General features: G+C 36.8%; 1 protein-coding gene across 8 annotated transcripts in view; it reads right to left on the bottom strand.

Moving 5' to 3' along the window:
- The window catches only part of RGS7 (regulator of G protein signaling 7), a 263,608-nt gene that overhangs the window by 153,569 nt on the left and 92,989 nt on the right, over positions 1-17,050 (bottom strand). The window lies entirely within an intron of this gene.

The following is a 17,050-nucleotide window of genomic DNA, read 5'->3' on the forward strand; positions in this document are numbered from 1 at the left end:
AGCTGCATCACAGAGAAGAAAGGAGTGCAAAATACAGGAACTAGAAATCCCGGGAGGCTGCACTGACAAGCAGAGATACAGGCAAACTGATTGCCAGATAAAATATTTCAGTGTTGCTCACTAAACTAGAGCTAATCATCTCAGGTCGGGAGTGCTGAGAACTCTTTTTCTAAATCAAGTGTGTAGAAATGAGATTGTTTGATATGTCTGTATCAAAGATTTTAGCATTTCCCATTTAATGCAGAATTGGGTTATTTCAACTCTTCATTCCTACTTAGGATGAAAACAATGTTTAAAACATTCACAAGTCCATAAAAGTACATGTATGAACTATCTGAGCTTTCTGAAAAAAAAGCAGTGAGTTGTTCCTCTAAGTAGCAATATTGCGTCTCCGGTCTACCAGTACAGGGAACTGCCTTAAGTACTCTCTGATGAACATTAAATTAGAGAGTAACTTACTCAATGAAAAGAATACAAGAATAAGCGGTCTCATCCTTTTCCTCTATTTGCTGAAGTAATTATTTGACACCGTAAAATCAAATGACAAATCAACACAAAAGTTTCTAATCTTATTAAATGGATGTGATGGAGATAGTCTGAAGAGCCTCATTTTCTACATATATATACCTATGATGCTGACACCTCTGCCTTGTGTTCCTTTCCTTCTACATATATATACCTATGATGCTGACACCTCTGCCTTGTGTTCCTTTCCTTCTACAGTATGAAATCACTACTGTGAGCAAATAGTTCATCCTCTGTCCTCAAACAGAATATTTGCAGAGAGTGAACAATGTTCTGGCTTCGCAGGTAGCACAAACCTCTGTACTGAAGCATTACCTGTCATTACTCTTATGTCTGCATTTGTAATTATGAATTTGTGAATCTCTAATTAAGATTCAAATTTATTTTCCCTATTTATCCATATTGTGTCAGATACAGCAAATAGGTAACATTCCAAATTGTGTGTAAAACAAGGGTGATACTTTACATACTAGCAGGCTCTGCTTGAGTACAGGGCAAGCTTTTGTCATTTGTTAAGAATAATTTAGGTTATTTTGAATTTATTTGAAAATCGATGCCAGTTCCGTGCAATTATCATTGAGACCCAAGCTGCTTCTAATTAGATGAACAGTCCCACTGGGCTTGTCCCTGCCATCAACACTGCCTGTTCGCTGCTGAACTTGCATCAATACGATAGACTCAACACACTTTGCTGATGTAGAACTGTGCTTTTGGAATGACAATTTAAAGCAAGTTCTTGTGGTACTTATGCATCTACTATACTTAATCAAAAACCCCAGCATTTCATTAAAAAAGTGCTTGTACTTTATTACAAATCATGTAAGTAATTCTTTTGCTTTTCATTCCTGTGTCTTGCCCATTTTGAGCACAGGTTGTATTTTCTAAATTAACCATTTGAAAAATAATTCAAATATTCTTTGAAATTGTTTCATAATATTAATAGTTCATAATTTCTTTTTACTCTGGCCTTTGCAAGCCAAGAAGCATTTTCTGTATTTATTTATATTGTCATATTTATATGACATATTTATATTGTCATATTGTTATATTTATTTATATTGTCAATCACAACCAGACAGGGAAAATATAAAATTCTATGCACTCATTTAAAAGTTACCACTTTAAATGAATGGTTTTCATGTTTACATTCTAGATAGATAAAGAAAAGCATCTCAGTTTATTTATCTGTTTTTCCTGGAACTTAGAAAATATTAATTAGAATTAATTAGAAACACAACTTTTTCAAAGCTTGAACACTAGTGTTGCACAACCAAACCAGAGAAAGCTTATCCAAAGGAGATAAAAAACACATACAGATGGTGAAGTTTCAAAACCATTAAGTCAATGATAATTTTTGAAATCGTATCTCTGCTTTCAGTAAAATCATTATTTCCATCACAGGTGTGAAACATTGGTTATAACGACAGAGGAAAATGAAAGCATCTCTATGGGTACTTGAGAAGGAAACACAGCTTGATGAAGGAGGTCTTGGTGAAAGAGTACTTATATTAATAGAGGGATTTCTGTAAGAATATTTCATTCAGAATAAAATACAATTTTTTAAGGCAGATAAAACTATAAATAATATTTAACAATTTGTCAGGCCCCATCTTGAGCTTCTAAACTGTGCTACCAGGAATAGAAATAAAGCTTCTTAGGCAAAATATATATTTTGAAAATATGGTCTTTCAAAGCCAAGATGTTTCTGGAGTCATACTGATCATTTGCGATATTATGGTCTTGACATTAAAAATGGGGTCTCTCATATATTTCAGAAACAGACAAGCTCAGCTGGAAACCTGACCTCTGAGATCCCAAATGGTCTTTTCAAAACAAAATTACAAAAATATTCAAAAGGTTTGGAACTTTTTCCAAGGAACAACAAAAGCAAAATGTCAAAATTCAACAAAAAAACCCAAACAAACAACCAACCCCCACCCCCCTAATCCCCCTCCCCCCCCAAATAGATTTTGGTACCCTGCTCAGTATACGGGCTAAGATTTTAAAGAAGAAACCACAAGCACACATTTTAGTAGGAGACGCAAAACAAGGACAAAGCTAACTTATACATAGCTAACTCAGTTACAAAAAGTGAAAGATAGCTAATGGCACATTTTGCCTTCACAAAAAACATTCTTGAATATATTAGCTATAGGGTATAGCAGAGTCATGATATATTCACCAACCTAAAAAAAAAAAGCATCATTCCTCAGGAAAATACTTACATTTACTCCAAAATATTATCATTTAATTCTAAAGTCCCCAAAAACAGATGTTTTCTAAATTGGTACAGCTTTCTTATGTCATCTGTTACCAATGGTTTTAAATCTGTATTTGTCTGGTTGGAATCTCTTTTCCTCGCTTGTCAGATGATCCCAAACTTTACAAAACCACATGACGGCAGCAGATCATTTTAGAAACAGCTATTGTCGAGCAAGGAGGAGACCTTTTTAAAAAAAAAACGCAATATCATTATCCTTCAAATGCTGAAGAGGGAAGAAGTAACTACAAGAAATGTTTAAAATTACATTGATAGGAATAACATTTCAGGGTAAACAATGATATGAAAATAGAATATGAATTTGGAAAATGAACCTGCATGTACTTCGAGGTTCTCTAACCTACTCTGGACAATAGCTGATGGTGGAGCTGATCAAAGCACAGGATTACTTCCCCATTCACATGGAGAAACTGCAAGGAGGAACACTGATATCATAGAATCATAAAATAGTTTGGGTTGGAAGCGACCTCCAAAGATCATTTAGTCCAAACTCCTCTGCCATGAGCAGGGACATTTTCAAGTAGATCAGGTTGCTCAGAGCCCCATCCAACCTGACCTTGCATGTTTCCAGGGATGGGGCATCTACCACCTCTCTGGGCAACCTGGTCGAGTGTTTCACCTTTTCACTCACCATTCGGAGAGTGGATGAAGAAGATAAAGTCTAAGTAAATTGCTGATTTCTTTATTGCTTTCTGCCCTGTGGCAGAAAGACTGAAGGAGTCAAGTTGGTCTTCTGCTAACATTTCAGTATCTAGGGAACTGAGATACTGTGTAAAAACCAAATTCCTAGCTCTCTTGGTCCTTTAAATGGCTCTGTGGCATTAAACTCCACTAAATACAGAAATACAACTGCTACCATCAAAAGAGATTTTTACCAGTAACTTTTAAATTATGCTCTTGTAAAAAAGTTGTTCTTAATAATTGTATTACAGTATGGTAAGCTTTCAGTACCAATTATATTTGGCATTTTAAAAGAATGGGTTGCTGAGGTAATACGGTAATGTCACATTATGTGACAGGTGGATTGGTTCCACAGTAGTTTGTTCACCCTCTGTTACCCAACTTATTTGAAAACAAATATTTTATTTTACCTAATTTGAATAGATAGAAACTAGACATTTGTGGATATTCTGGCTCTGTTGGTTATTAAAGCATGTCTAATTCACCCATTTTCCAATGTAAAAGAAAGAAAAACAAATTAACTACTGAAGTACTGATCTGCCAAGTGAACAATACAGGAAAAGAATGGATAGTCCACAATAAATACAATCATGGTGCATTCTATATGCAAAAAACATATCAAGAAGAGTACTGAAGTAAATGAAACAGATCATTTAAACTGTTTTACATAAAAATTTAGCTACCAGCATTCCAATAACACCAGTGTGTTTTCGCTCCTCCTTAAAAATTTTATCATCATCTCCTTTGAGGCAAGCTTGTTCATCTTTTAACTACTTTTGATGACATCACACACACTAGTAATTTTCATGCTAAAATGCAAACCTACCTCATATAGCTCTTGCTAGTAGCAATTCATAAACTCTAGTGCAAACTATAGGTTTATGTAAGACAAGAAAAACATACAAATATTAGCCTGCCCTTCAGTGACAAATTGAGGTATTTCTCCACATCAAGCAAAATTTTTTCATTTCTCATTAACTATACAACTTAATCAAGCTTCTTATCAGAACATGACAAAGTTTAAGAAAAACAGGTCATAGGTGTTCTTATGCAGCAAGGAGTAATAAAAAAGAAGTTCTATACACATATTTTTTTTTAAATATTGGGAGAAACATATGTGGAAGGTAAAGATTCTCTTTTTTTTTTTTTTTTTGGCAATGGGTTTTACAGCTTTGAAATGTATTTTAATTTGAATGGGGAAAAAAACTCAAAATGTATTTGCTGTGAAATAAAATTATGAAAACAAATATTTCAGATCAAACAACTTTCTTCATTTGAAAAAATGTATTTCTGTCATCTACTATGGAAGAGTATAATTAAATAAAAGAGTAATTAAAACAATGAAAAGTATTTTGCAGAGTGTCAAAATTGCCACCATTTGAGGTATAATTTCTGACCATTTCCAGAATTATTCTAGTATAGGATTCTAGCTATATCAGCCTGATTCTAAGATTAATTTAAAATCCTATTTTGCTAATAGAGAGTAAATATTTTTATGGTATTCAAAAAATCCTAGCATTTGCCTAAAAATTACTAAAATCATAGCAAAAATAACTTGACTAACAGAATGTAGCCTATTGCTTCCTTTAGCAGTTATTTGGTAGATAAGTTAGAATTTTGATATGGGTTTTTGATTCTACACAATGAATAAACAAAACAGGAATGAAAGTTCCTTGCTTAAAAATGAAAGCTACGTTAGCCATACTCTTTTTTCAAAGCAGGTTTCCCAGGAGTTTTGTTAAAAGGAACCTCTGATAAAGTGCAGTAGTGCCAGTCTGTCAAACTCCATTAGAGCATCTCATTCCATCGTATGTAGTTACCTCGTACACACACACAGACTGACTTCTTGGCTTCGTCTCTTAAAATTAAAGTTACCTGATTTCCAGAAGCCCTGCTCTTCTCCATCCATTGAAAGAGGACCTAGTTTTTTCTCACTCCCGCTCTACATTGTCGTATTTTCACAAGATCCTCTACCCATGTGTTCATACAGGAGCAATTTCAATAAAGCCTTATCCATCAAAGAACTTAAACAGTTGGTAAACTTTAAGGCTGAGATTTTCTAAGAAAATTAAAGTAAATACCAGTGGACTGACATATCAAAAGACAGAGGGTGACACAGTGAAGAGTGTGTACGTTCCAGTGCTTTGTGAAATAGGACCCCATTCCAATGTGACATTTCCTGGTTTATATTTTGGCTGGTTGTGGTCTAATTAGCAAAAGTAGAACACAGTTTGTGATACTTCCTTTCAATCTTATGTAGCAATTACATCAGCTCCAGCACTCCACTGGACTTGTTCTAAAGGAATTAAGGAAATTAAAAACTGACTACCTCTTTTCATCTTATTTAATTTTTCTCTGGTTTTAAAACATGAATTTGTCTTATGAATTCATGTTATATTTTCACAGAAAATCCAACCATACTTTAATTTCTATGGGGATAAAGAAAGTCATTTCATTAAAAAAGGCTATTTTGCCATTCAAAACACTAGCTTTTGAATTCTGATGATTTAGACACTTTAAAGCAAATCAGGTCTGAATGTTCTGTACTTGTCCAATTTATTCATAGTTTGACATTTACTGTATCTACATTTTATTTTCCTTTGCAGTCATATTCCTTTTGATTAGAAATATTCTGTGTCTTTATTGTCAAATCATGTTTGTGCCACAAAAGAAAGTAGAGCAGCAGTTAGTAACAGTTTTGAAATATGTGAGCTCTGAAAACTGTGAATGATGGCTAAATAACTATTTGTTTAGTCTATCTGATACACAATTAGGAAAGGAGATATTCTTTTGTAATAAGCCAATTTTGCTATTCACATACGATAATATGTATACAATGAGATGAGAATAATATTAAAATCAGACACACTGCAATTTAGAACCAGAAACCGAAAATGGATTTGAGTGAATAAAATATAATTTTAAAAAAATAAATCAGGATTAAAGCCCACCAATTCATTTCTGCAAGCATTTTTTTCTCTGGAAAAAATAAGGCAAAACTTTATATGAAAAAATTAAGTGAGAAATTGTATTTTTCAGCCAAATTTTATTTTTGCCAGAAGGACAGACTCATTCTAGGTATTACTTATGGTGAGCAGAATATATAACAATGCACAGTGGAGGTCTGTATGCCATACACACCTTTCTATCAGCCATAGGGTAGCCATGGCAATAGTTTAAAAGGTTGCATGCCACCTACAAATTCACAACACTGAATCATTTCTGTATGGGCCTCCCTCACAACTAACTTAACATCTTGGATGTTAGATGTCTCGAATACATTTAATAAATTAAACATGACTGAAAAACCCATTATTCTGAAGCAGAATTTATTTCTGCTATTTATACTGCTATTTAAAGATAATTAGATAGAATCTTTGAGGTCTAATACTGAAAAATGCAGCTACAAATATATTCACTGTCTCATAACATTGGGCAACATCTCCCCAAATTCTACATCCATACTAGATAGGTCAGGTAACAGCACTGTTTTCTTGAAACCTATTTTAAAATAAATCTTTATTTAAAGATAAAAATTTCCCCTTTGGACATGTGTTCTAAAAGTGTTACCTAGGGAAGTCATAACATCAAGGACTTCTTTGTCAAAACCCCACATCTGATTGTTATGACCAAAAAATGACAAATTCTGACAAACACAGGCATTACCTTTCAATCATTTCTTGCTCTAAAATAGTTTCCACCATGTACTGACCATGGTGCTTCTATTATTATCTTGAATATTTTATATATCTGTTTTCATAAGAACTCATGTCGCAAGTTCAGAGTTAGTATAAAACTAACCAAACAACTGACCAAAGAGGCCAGAGACTCTGGAAATTCAGAGTAAATCTGCTGAGATTAGACTGAGGACAGCAGTGACCTCTAACCTAGTATAAATGAGTAAAGGTAATAAAAATATTAACTGGAATAACCTCTGAGTGCTATTTGTCCAGCATAGGCAGTCATGATATCAGCACATCTATGATCTACTCAGTTCAAGAAAACTGTCTTGAATATATTAATACCTACAGTATACCTCTTGAGTCCAGCCTAAATGCTAACTGAACTGAAGAGAACTTTTCTTCAGGATGAGATCAGGTTCCATTTTGAGTTGTTTTTCCCCTTGGTAATGTTTGTAAACTCCCAGAAGTGAACTTAAACCTTGGCATGGCCTTAGAAATTAGTTCTAAAACATCCCTGAAAGTGAAATAAAAGGTAAGTGCTTAAACTTTATTAAAAAGAGCAGACAGACTGTTTCTTTATCTTTCTATACTTATCAATCTTTATGGCATTCTTGGGTGACTGTTCTGACATTAGCAATATTAGTAAAATTGAATCAGAGACATATCTACTTCTTCTTTCTTACTTGAATCCCTGAATTTGGTACAATGTAACTAAAGGTCCATTTCTCAAATCAAATTTACCTCTTCAACAAGTAGCATTTGATAAACTACCTTCCGTGGGAAGTTTGCTTTTAACCCTGCCTGTACAACTTCCCAGTCTCTGCCCAAAAGAACATGCTTTACTACTGTTTACCAGTCCAATTTAGCACTAAGTCATAGGTATGGGGGCTTGGTAGGTTTGGGATTACATGCTGGTTTCTAATTATATTAAAGCTGGTCAAACACATTGTATCAACAGTGTTGCTTAACTTGCACCGTTTTTCACATCATACATTCCTACAACACTTCAACTCTGACATTCATTCCAAAGCACTAGTCCATTCTCCATACACAACTCGTTGTAGACCTGTCTTAATGATACTAATGAATGCATCGTCAGGGTTCATGAAGCACTGTGCTTTTTGGATCAGTAGGAATAGGTCTTCTGTGCAGGAAGCATATTTGAAATTTTCCACTCAGAACAGTTCATGCTGAATTCTGCTTTCTACATACCATTAATTTTGTGCAATCTTTCCACATGGAACCAAATTGTAGCCCTACTTTTGCAGAATAGACCTTTATCCCAGTATTTTTATACAGTACAGATACATATATATACACACACACGTACACACAGATGCATCTAAGTGTGATTTTTATTTTGTATTATGAAAAAATCTTATATAATTTGAGTCAAAAGGGCTTGCTTGGGGATGCTGAAATATTGTTTTTAGACTTCTTATCAAACTATCTGCTTAACATTCTAGATTCTAATTTACATCTATGAATTCATGTAGTAATCATTTGCACATTTAACTGTACTTTCCAAACAAAATACACGCAAGAAATGCCAGACACAGAAGGCTTATTAGAAATAAATAGGAGATCATTTTGCACCTTGTCCCAAAAGGAAGGTGGTGATGGTTTACATTATTTCCTTTTCTTTGTTATGTCAGGCTTACTATCCTGTCAGAGCATCCCCACTGTGTACTCCAAAGCATCTGAAGGAGTTGTAACAGCCAACTGGAAAGTGTGAATCAGAATTGGTTCAACAGCATACACAGTGAAATGAGTTACTACTACCAAGGAACTAGCAAGAATGACACTTTTTAATCTCAGAATCTAGACTTTCTCCTAGGGACCAAGTCATTCCAATGACCAAATATTCCAAACCAGATCATAAAACTGTAATTGCTAACCAAGAGCTTAAAAGCAGCACACTGCATGTCCTTTGACAACCCTCAGAGCCACAGACATTAAAAAGTTAAACCAGCAGACAGAACAACACATGATAATTCCCATAGATTTTTACCACTGAATATTATTGCCCCAAATAATCCTAGAAGATTACAGCACCAAACATGTCACTCATATCCAAGCAAGTTCTTCTTCACATTGGTAAAGCAGAGCAATACTGTTAAACACTAGCCAATAGAACACTAACAAGTTAAATTCTAGCCAATACAAAAGCGAACATCATCAGTGATATAATGCATAAAGAAAGAAATCCCTGCCTTGAAAAACAATCACGTTTTGTAGGTACAATCAGGTAAATACTTCAACCAGCAAGAGAAATAACTATCCAGTATTTAACAGCAGTGAGATTTTCTGCTTTACTGAACAGTTGTGATGCATATGGACAGGCATTTTTATGTAGAAGTGGAGGAAAACAAAGCAATAGTGAAATAGCTTAAGTAGGCTCAGTATATACATGAAGATAAATATGCCTAAGTATATTTACACGGGAGATAAATATGCCTAAGTAGAGATGCAGGCAAACTTAAAAAGGACACAGAGATCACTGAAGCAGGCAGAATAATAGCATTTGTAGATGAACTGTGAATAGAAAGGAACAGATATGGAAATAAGAATATAATGTTAGAAATCACATTTGAAAAAAGTTACAGATCTTCCTTGAATTTATTTTTTCCTTAAAAGCTGATCAGATCATAGAAGAAATTCTGAAAAACACTGACATTTCTCAAGAATGCAGTACCATATTACTTTAAAAATCATTTTGAAGATTTCACATGCATTATTGACATTAAAATAAAAATTAAGTGCATTTAAAGTTATATGATTTATGTAATTTCTTCTTACATTAAAACTACTACCTTTTGTAATTCTGAGATTATATTTCCTGAAGGCATACTTTTCATATAACATTTTGAAATGTAATTATATTGAAAATTGGAATCTCTGTAGTTGAAAAAAAAATTTCATCTTTTCCTGTTATTTGTCCGCAGTTTGATATAATATTTTTTGCCTCAAAGCTTCTATTTTCTTCAGGGCACTACAACTAATTTCTAATAAATACACATCTAATGAACCAGGGTTCTCACAATTCCACACTAATAGTAGAGTGACAGTAGGTCTTAAAAAATATGGAGAGAAGGCCACCTTCTCACTCAGTAGTTCCTGCAGCATATCACACATTCTTTGGCCTGTCACTTGTGCTGCTGCATATGTGACTAGATAAACGCTGCTTAGCCCTGTTTGCCTGGGTCAGTGGCCAGAAACTGCATGTTAAACGTCACTGGCAGAATGTCACCACCCACTGCAGCAGCAGCCAGAGAAGCATGTTGTGTGCACAGCATATAGGACTACACAGCGTTAATACCCAATACATAGAAGTAAACCATCGAGACTGGATTCCTCTTATTGGTGAATTGTTATTGTACCACTTGAGGTGAATTAAACACACATAGGTGCTCAAATATAAAAACATTTAATGAACAATGCATTGGAACGAGTCCTACCGCCACAGTTCTACAAGGAGTCTGGCATCCCTGCTTCCAGCCTGTCTAATCTATTCTGCAGCTGGATAATCATGACCTCAATGCCACACCATTCCTTGTTCACAATTTACCACTGCTGAGCAGCTACAATGTGAATTTCCCCCTCAGTCTTCACTTTCAATTTGTTTACTACTATAGTCAGAGGCCTCAGTCCCTCTGCATGTAGGCAATTAGGACAGCACAATGCCCCAAGGGCTCCTGCTCTGAAGGAGTAGCAAACTGCTTTTGCTGTGTTTTCTCTTGCATCCTCGCAAAGAACATACATAAAGCAATAATTAGTTCTCAACCTCACTAATGCTCACCTAATGGAATCTCAGAAGTTGCATTCCCTCTTCTGGGAATGCAGACTCTTCTGACTATACAGAAGACAGAAAGGATTAATATTTTTGGGCTAGAGAAAATGTAGTGAAGAAAAGTGAAGAGGGCAAGAATAAGCAAAGTTATGGAATGGGGTCCATGCAGGAAGGGGTTAAACATCTGGACTGAAAAAATCAGAATCGAGATGACCAAGCGGGGAGAAGACAGATGTGAAAGACATGGATAGGGCTTTGATCTAGTGAAAGATGTGCATGGCAAGGGGGCTGGATTAGATGATCTTCACAGGTCCCTTCCAACCCAAACCATTCTGTGATTCTACTGACCTATGAAAGGCAGAATAAGTGAATATGGGAGAATTAATATTTCTCATGACACATAAACTAAGGACGTCAAATTCAATTATATTAGGCAAAAGGCTTAAGACAAAAAAAGAAATGTATATATAAACAAATTGTGAGACACAACAAATTTAGCTAAATAAAATTGATGGGTACTTGAGCTTCTGCAGCACGAGAGAACTTAAATTTTAAGCGAGCTCTGTGTTGGCTGTACCAGGAAAAAAGCACAGCATTCATTGCTGTTGCAAGAACCTCAGTCACAGTTTTTAAACAACACTATACTATTTTAAATGTATTATTCAAATTTAGGTTACAGTTCCTCATCCTTGGTATCTTCAAAACTTCACCAAAAAAGATTGGCGGGGTGGGACTGTTTGCTTCTGAGAGCCTTGATAACCATCCAATGCCTCAGTTAGGATGATGTGTGACAGAGGAGTGTTATATATATTGTGTCTTTTGCACACACAACTGAAAACACTTCATACATGGAAGGAGGAAGAAAATGAGGTAGGAAGAAAATGAAGTAATGGTTTTATGCTTAACTCAAATCATAATGAAGTGAATCAACAAAAAAATTAGAAACATTTTTTAAAGGAACCTACAGAGTTTTGCATGTTGACACACAGAAGTGCACAGACACAAAACCATGTTTTTAATATTTGTTTCCCAGAAGTTTATCACATGCTCATCCTTTCTCCACCATCAAAATTTTTTGAGAACCAGATTATTGGTTGATCTTCAAAAGCAACTTTAAATAACACTATTTGTTTTCAAAATGTTTCATTTTATTTAATTCTTTATCCAGTAATTCTGCTTTAAATTACTAAAATGGAAAAACTTTCTAAAATAACACATTTTAGTTGCAAATGCACTGTTCATGTATTTTCCAGACATAGTAATATAATTATTTTATTTCTGACAAAATAGGGGGAAAACATCTTTGCTTTAAACTAAGACCAACAGGGGAGGGAAAGGATGAGCACCAACCAAGTGAGGAAGTAGTGGACCAGGCTGGCAAGCAAAAGGTGTGGGAGGTTTATTAGACACAAGAGTTCTCATAATCAACAGCACCGGACTGAAAGGAGCCCACCTCAAGCATATGCATGTAAATAAGCATTGTGGGGAAACCTCACTTACCTCTCCTAGGAAATCAGCACAACTGGGAGTCTCTCTGAAGGGCCTGTAGACCAATGCAGGCAGCAAGAGGAACAAGCAGGAGGAATCAGAGATCTGCTTGCAGTTGCAGGGCTGCAGCTTACTGGGACGTTGGAGACCTGGTGGGGTAGCTCACACAGAGGGAGTACTGCAATGGGTGGATACAGTCTCTTTGGGAAGGACAGGCTGGAAGGGGAGGAGGAGGTGTTGCCTATTATGTGAGAGCGCAGCGGGAATACGTGGAGCTCTTCTCTAGATGGGTTTTAAGCCAGTGGAGAACACATGGGTCAGGATTAGTAGTCAGAGCAACACGGGTGATGTTTTGGTGTGTCTGCTACAGACCATGTGATCAGGAATCAGATGATGTCTTCTTCAGACAACTGAAAGAAGCCTCACATCCACAGGCTCTGGTCCTCATGGGGGTTTAACCACCCTGATATCTGCTGGAAGTGCAACACAGCAGAACACAAACAATCCAGGAGGATTCTGGAGTGCATTGATGGTAACTTCCTGACAGAGGTGATTGAAAAGCTGACAAGGACAGGTGCCTTGTTGAACTTCACATCTCAAGAAAAAAATGATTGGGGGCAGTTAGTAGTGACAAAACGGTGGTGGCATTCATGGATGAACAAGGACCTCCCAACAAAACTCAGATGCAAAAAGGAAGCAAACAAGAGGTGGAAGAAGAGTCAGGTCATGCAAGAGGAATACAGAGACACTGTTTTAGCGTGCACAGACACAGACAGGGTTAGAAAGCCCAGTTGGAGGGGACCTAGTAAGGACATAAAGGGCAACATGGGTTTCTACTTCTACAGGTATATCAGAACCAAAGGGAAGACAAGGAAAAATGTGAGCCTGCTGCTGATGGGACAAGGCAGTTGGTCCTTGGCAAAGGGCGTTGAAGAACCCAAGGTACTCAATGCTTTCTTTGCCTCAGTCCTTACCAAAAAGGAATCCCAGAAAAATGAAAAAAAAATAAATTGTTAATGTAAGGGTGATTGAACACTGGAACAGATTGCTTCAGAAGCTTGTAAAGTCTCTAATCTTGGAGATATTCAAAACCTGGCTGGGCACAATCCTGAGCAATCTGCTCTAATTAACTCTATTTCATCACTGCTTTGAGCAGTGTGGTTGAGCTAGATGATCTCCAGAGGTCTCTTCCTGCCTCCAGTGTTCTGTGATTTCACCAGGCATCTGATTAGGCTACTACTTAACAGCAATCCCATGGTTATCTGATGCACCAGCATGAAGATACATAAGTAAGCTAGGATTCAATGATACACGTAAAATTTCTATTTTACTGCTCCAATTCTCAGCTCTTTTTTTTTTTTTTTATTTTCACAAAACGACAAAGTCATTCAGTCCCAAACACAACACAATACAGAAACTGCAACTGCCTTGTTTGTTATATTTTATAGGGAAGCAGAAAGATACTATATGCAAACCAGCCTTGCCATTCAGCCTTTTCTGGTTGTTCAGGAAGCTGAATGACACTCTTAAATATCACATACAATACCCTTTCTTGCTAGCAGGTACTTCTGAATGAAACATTGGTACATATCGAGGAATGGCAATAAACTAAGGGCTAAGGGATTAACAATGCCTGAATAGAAGCTTAGTATGCTCAGGATAAAAGCTTTTATGAAAGGTGGGCTCCAAATCCTGCAAAATGGTGAGTGCCTTCATCTTTCATGATCTCCCTGAGATCATAAAGATGCTCAGCACTTATCTACTTGGTTTCCCTACTGACAAAATGAAGGCTTTCAAACAACTAAGGGGTAAAAGCTTTTCAGCAACTATCCAATGATTTTGATTATATTTTCATGCATGGAATGGAAAATTTATTCAGGTTATACTGTTAGTGTAATCAGCAAGAAAATATTTCATACACAAACATAAGGTATGTAGTTTTTGGACACTGCACAGACTTTTAAAAAATATGCATCTAACCAGTATTTCAAAATGTTTTGACTAAAATAGAAGGTCTTTCTGGTCGAAATATTATTTTTTCAGCCCAAATAAACAGTAAGAAACCAAAGCCAATATGACCCCAGGCATAAACTATAGAAACATCTATGTAGTCTCAAAACTCAAGTATAATGATGAAACTTTAAAAAAAAAAAATCTGGTTGAATGATAAAAACCAGCCAGATGATATCTGTAAAGATCTGTTCAGGCTGCTATTTTATTTCAAGCATTGATGTCTTAGCTATACAATGGGCTTCATCAGTGCACTGATGCACTTCTTTTTTACTGCTGACTTTGTACTCATTTATAACTGATCAGTGTGGATTTTTTCCTGAGAAAAATAGTTTTCCCCAAGAAAAGAAAAAAAAAAAAATCCCTTCCCCTCAGCCTCTTTGATTCAAAGTTCACCTATATTGAATTTCAAGTTTTAAGGCTGAGAAAATGAGGACACAACATATGAAAGGGACAGCATTCTGAGAAGCAGCCTAATCTATCAGTAAAGACACTTTAGCAATATTATTGAATTTTCATACTCTCTCTCATATATTTGCAGGGCAAACATAAGAATGCCTGATCATGTCATAACATGGACTTTCTCTTTCCTCACAGTAACTTTTTATGGAGAAATGGTATATTGATTTTACGTATAGGTTGCTGAAGAGAGAATGTACCTATGCAAATGTACACATGCAAGTACAAGCAGGCCCTGTTTGTGCTCTGCACTAACAAGAAGCCAAGTGGCCACATGAGCGTGAAAGCAAGAACGTGACACAGCCAGACCCGCAGCTTTTTCAGCACATGATTATGTCTGTGCTCTGTGTGCTGCCCCCAGTCAGTGTGGGCACAACTCACATTCACCTGCAAAGGACAATACATCTGTGCTATTAATGACTTGGTAACAGTCATGAAATAAATACCAAAAAAGCAATAAATTTAATCCAAACTTCACAAGGACAGACTATAAGGAAGGCAACCATCTTTCCCTCCCTTTGGTATTAATACTTGTGTCCATTATCTTACACCATATGTTGAAGCACTCTGTAATTGTTGGGCCTAGGGCACCCAGACCGCAAAGACTGACCTTTGCTTATTTTTCACTTCCCTATTTCTCATTTGATTTTTTGTTTGTTTGTTTATATAAACTCTTATCTGATGTTTCATGTTAAAACTCCATTTGTAAAACAGTATTTGAGGGACAAAACTGTGTCCTAGAATAGTTTGTCTGAAAACTAGACAAGGAAGCTTTCTACGAACTCCACCAATATTATTTGTACTTTATTACTTTCTGTCCACTCTCTGAGACTTCCTTCTAATGTTTAAAGCTGCAAGACAGTGAAAATCTCCTCTGTACCTCCTTGAGTAACTGCTGCTCAAGTCTTCTACCATTTGTCCTGGGTTTGAATCTCCAAGTTTTACTGTTTTATTCTGTATACATTGCAATAATTGCTTTTTTGCATATATTATGCTTAGAGGGTATCAGCTAAAAAGCTTATACCTCTTATTTTGAGGCTCAGCCTTCAGCACATTAGGTAAGGTGCAGATGACACCAAGCTAGGTGGGAGTGTTGATCTGCTTGAAAGGTCGGAAAGCTCTACAGAGGGACCTGGAGAGGTTGGATCAATGGGCCAAGGCCAATGGGATGAGGTTTAATAAGGCCAAGTGCCGGGTCCTGCATTTCAGTCACAACAACCCCAGGCAACGCTACAGGCTTGGGGCAGAGTGGCTGGAAAGCTGCCCAGCAGAAAAGGACCTGGGGGTGTTGGTGGACAGCTGGCTTAACATGAGCCAACAGTGTGCCCAGGTGGCCAAGAAAGCCAACGACATCCTGGCCTGTATCAGGAATAGCAAGGCCAGCAGGAGTAGGGAAGTGATGGTGCCTCTGTACTCAGCACTGGTGAGGCCTCACCTCGAGTACTGTGTTCAGTTCTGGGCCCCTCACTACAGGAAGGACATTGAGCTGCTGGAGCGTGTCCAGAGGAGAGCCACCAAGCTGGTGAGGGGTCTAGAGAACAAGTCATATGAGGAGAGGCTGAGGGAACTGGGCATGTTTAGTTTGGAGAAGAGGAGGCTGAGGGGAGACCTCATTGCCCTCTACAACTACCTGAAAGGAGGTTGTAGAGAGGTGGGTGTTGGCCTCTTCTCCCAAGGGAATAATGGCAGGACCAGAGGAAATGGTCTGAAGTTGCAGCAGGGGAGGTTTAGATTAGATATTAGGAAGAATTACTTTACTGAGAGAGTGGTCAGGCACTGGAACAGCCTGCCCAGGGAGGTGGTGGAGTCGCCATCCCTGGAGGTATTTAAGAAACATGTAGACATGGCACTTCAGGGCATGCTCTAGTGCCCGGGATTGTTGGGTTGCGTCTGTTTGTGGGTGGGTGTGGTGTGTGGTTGTGGGTGTTTGTTTTGTTTAGGTTTTGGTGTTTGGGGTTGGTTTGTTTTTTTGGTTTTGTTTTGTGTTTTTCTTTTTTTGTTGGTTGGACTCGATGATCTCAAAGGTCTCTTCCAACCAAGAAGATTCTGTAAGCTACATGAACAACTGACATTTTTAAACAACAGTGTGAAGAATAAAATAAAACCCACTAAGAAATGGTTTCCTTACACTGC

The sequence above is a fragment of the Numenius arquata genome, chromosome 2, assembly GCF_964106895.1.
Source record: "Numenius arquata chromosome 2, bNumArq3.hap1.1, whole genome shotgun sequence".
NCBI lineage: Eukaryota > Metazoa > Chordata > Aves > Charadriiformes > Scolopacidae > Numenius > Numenius arquata.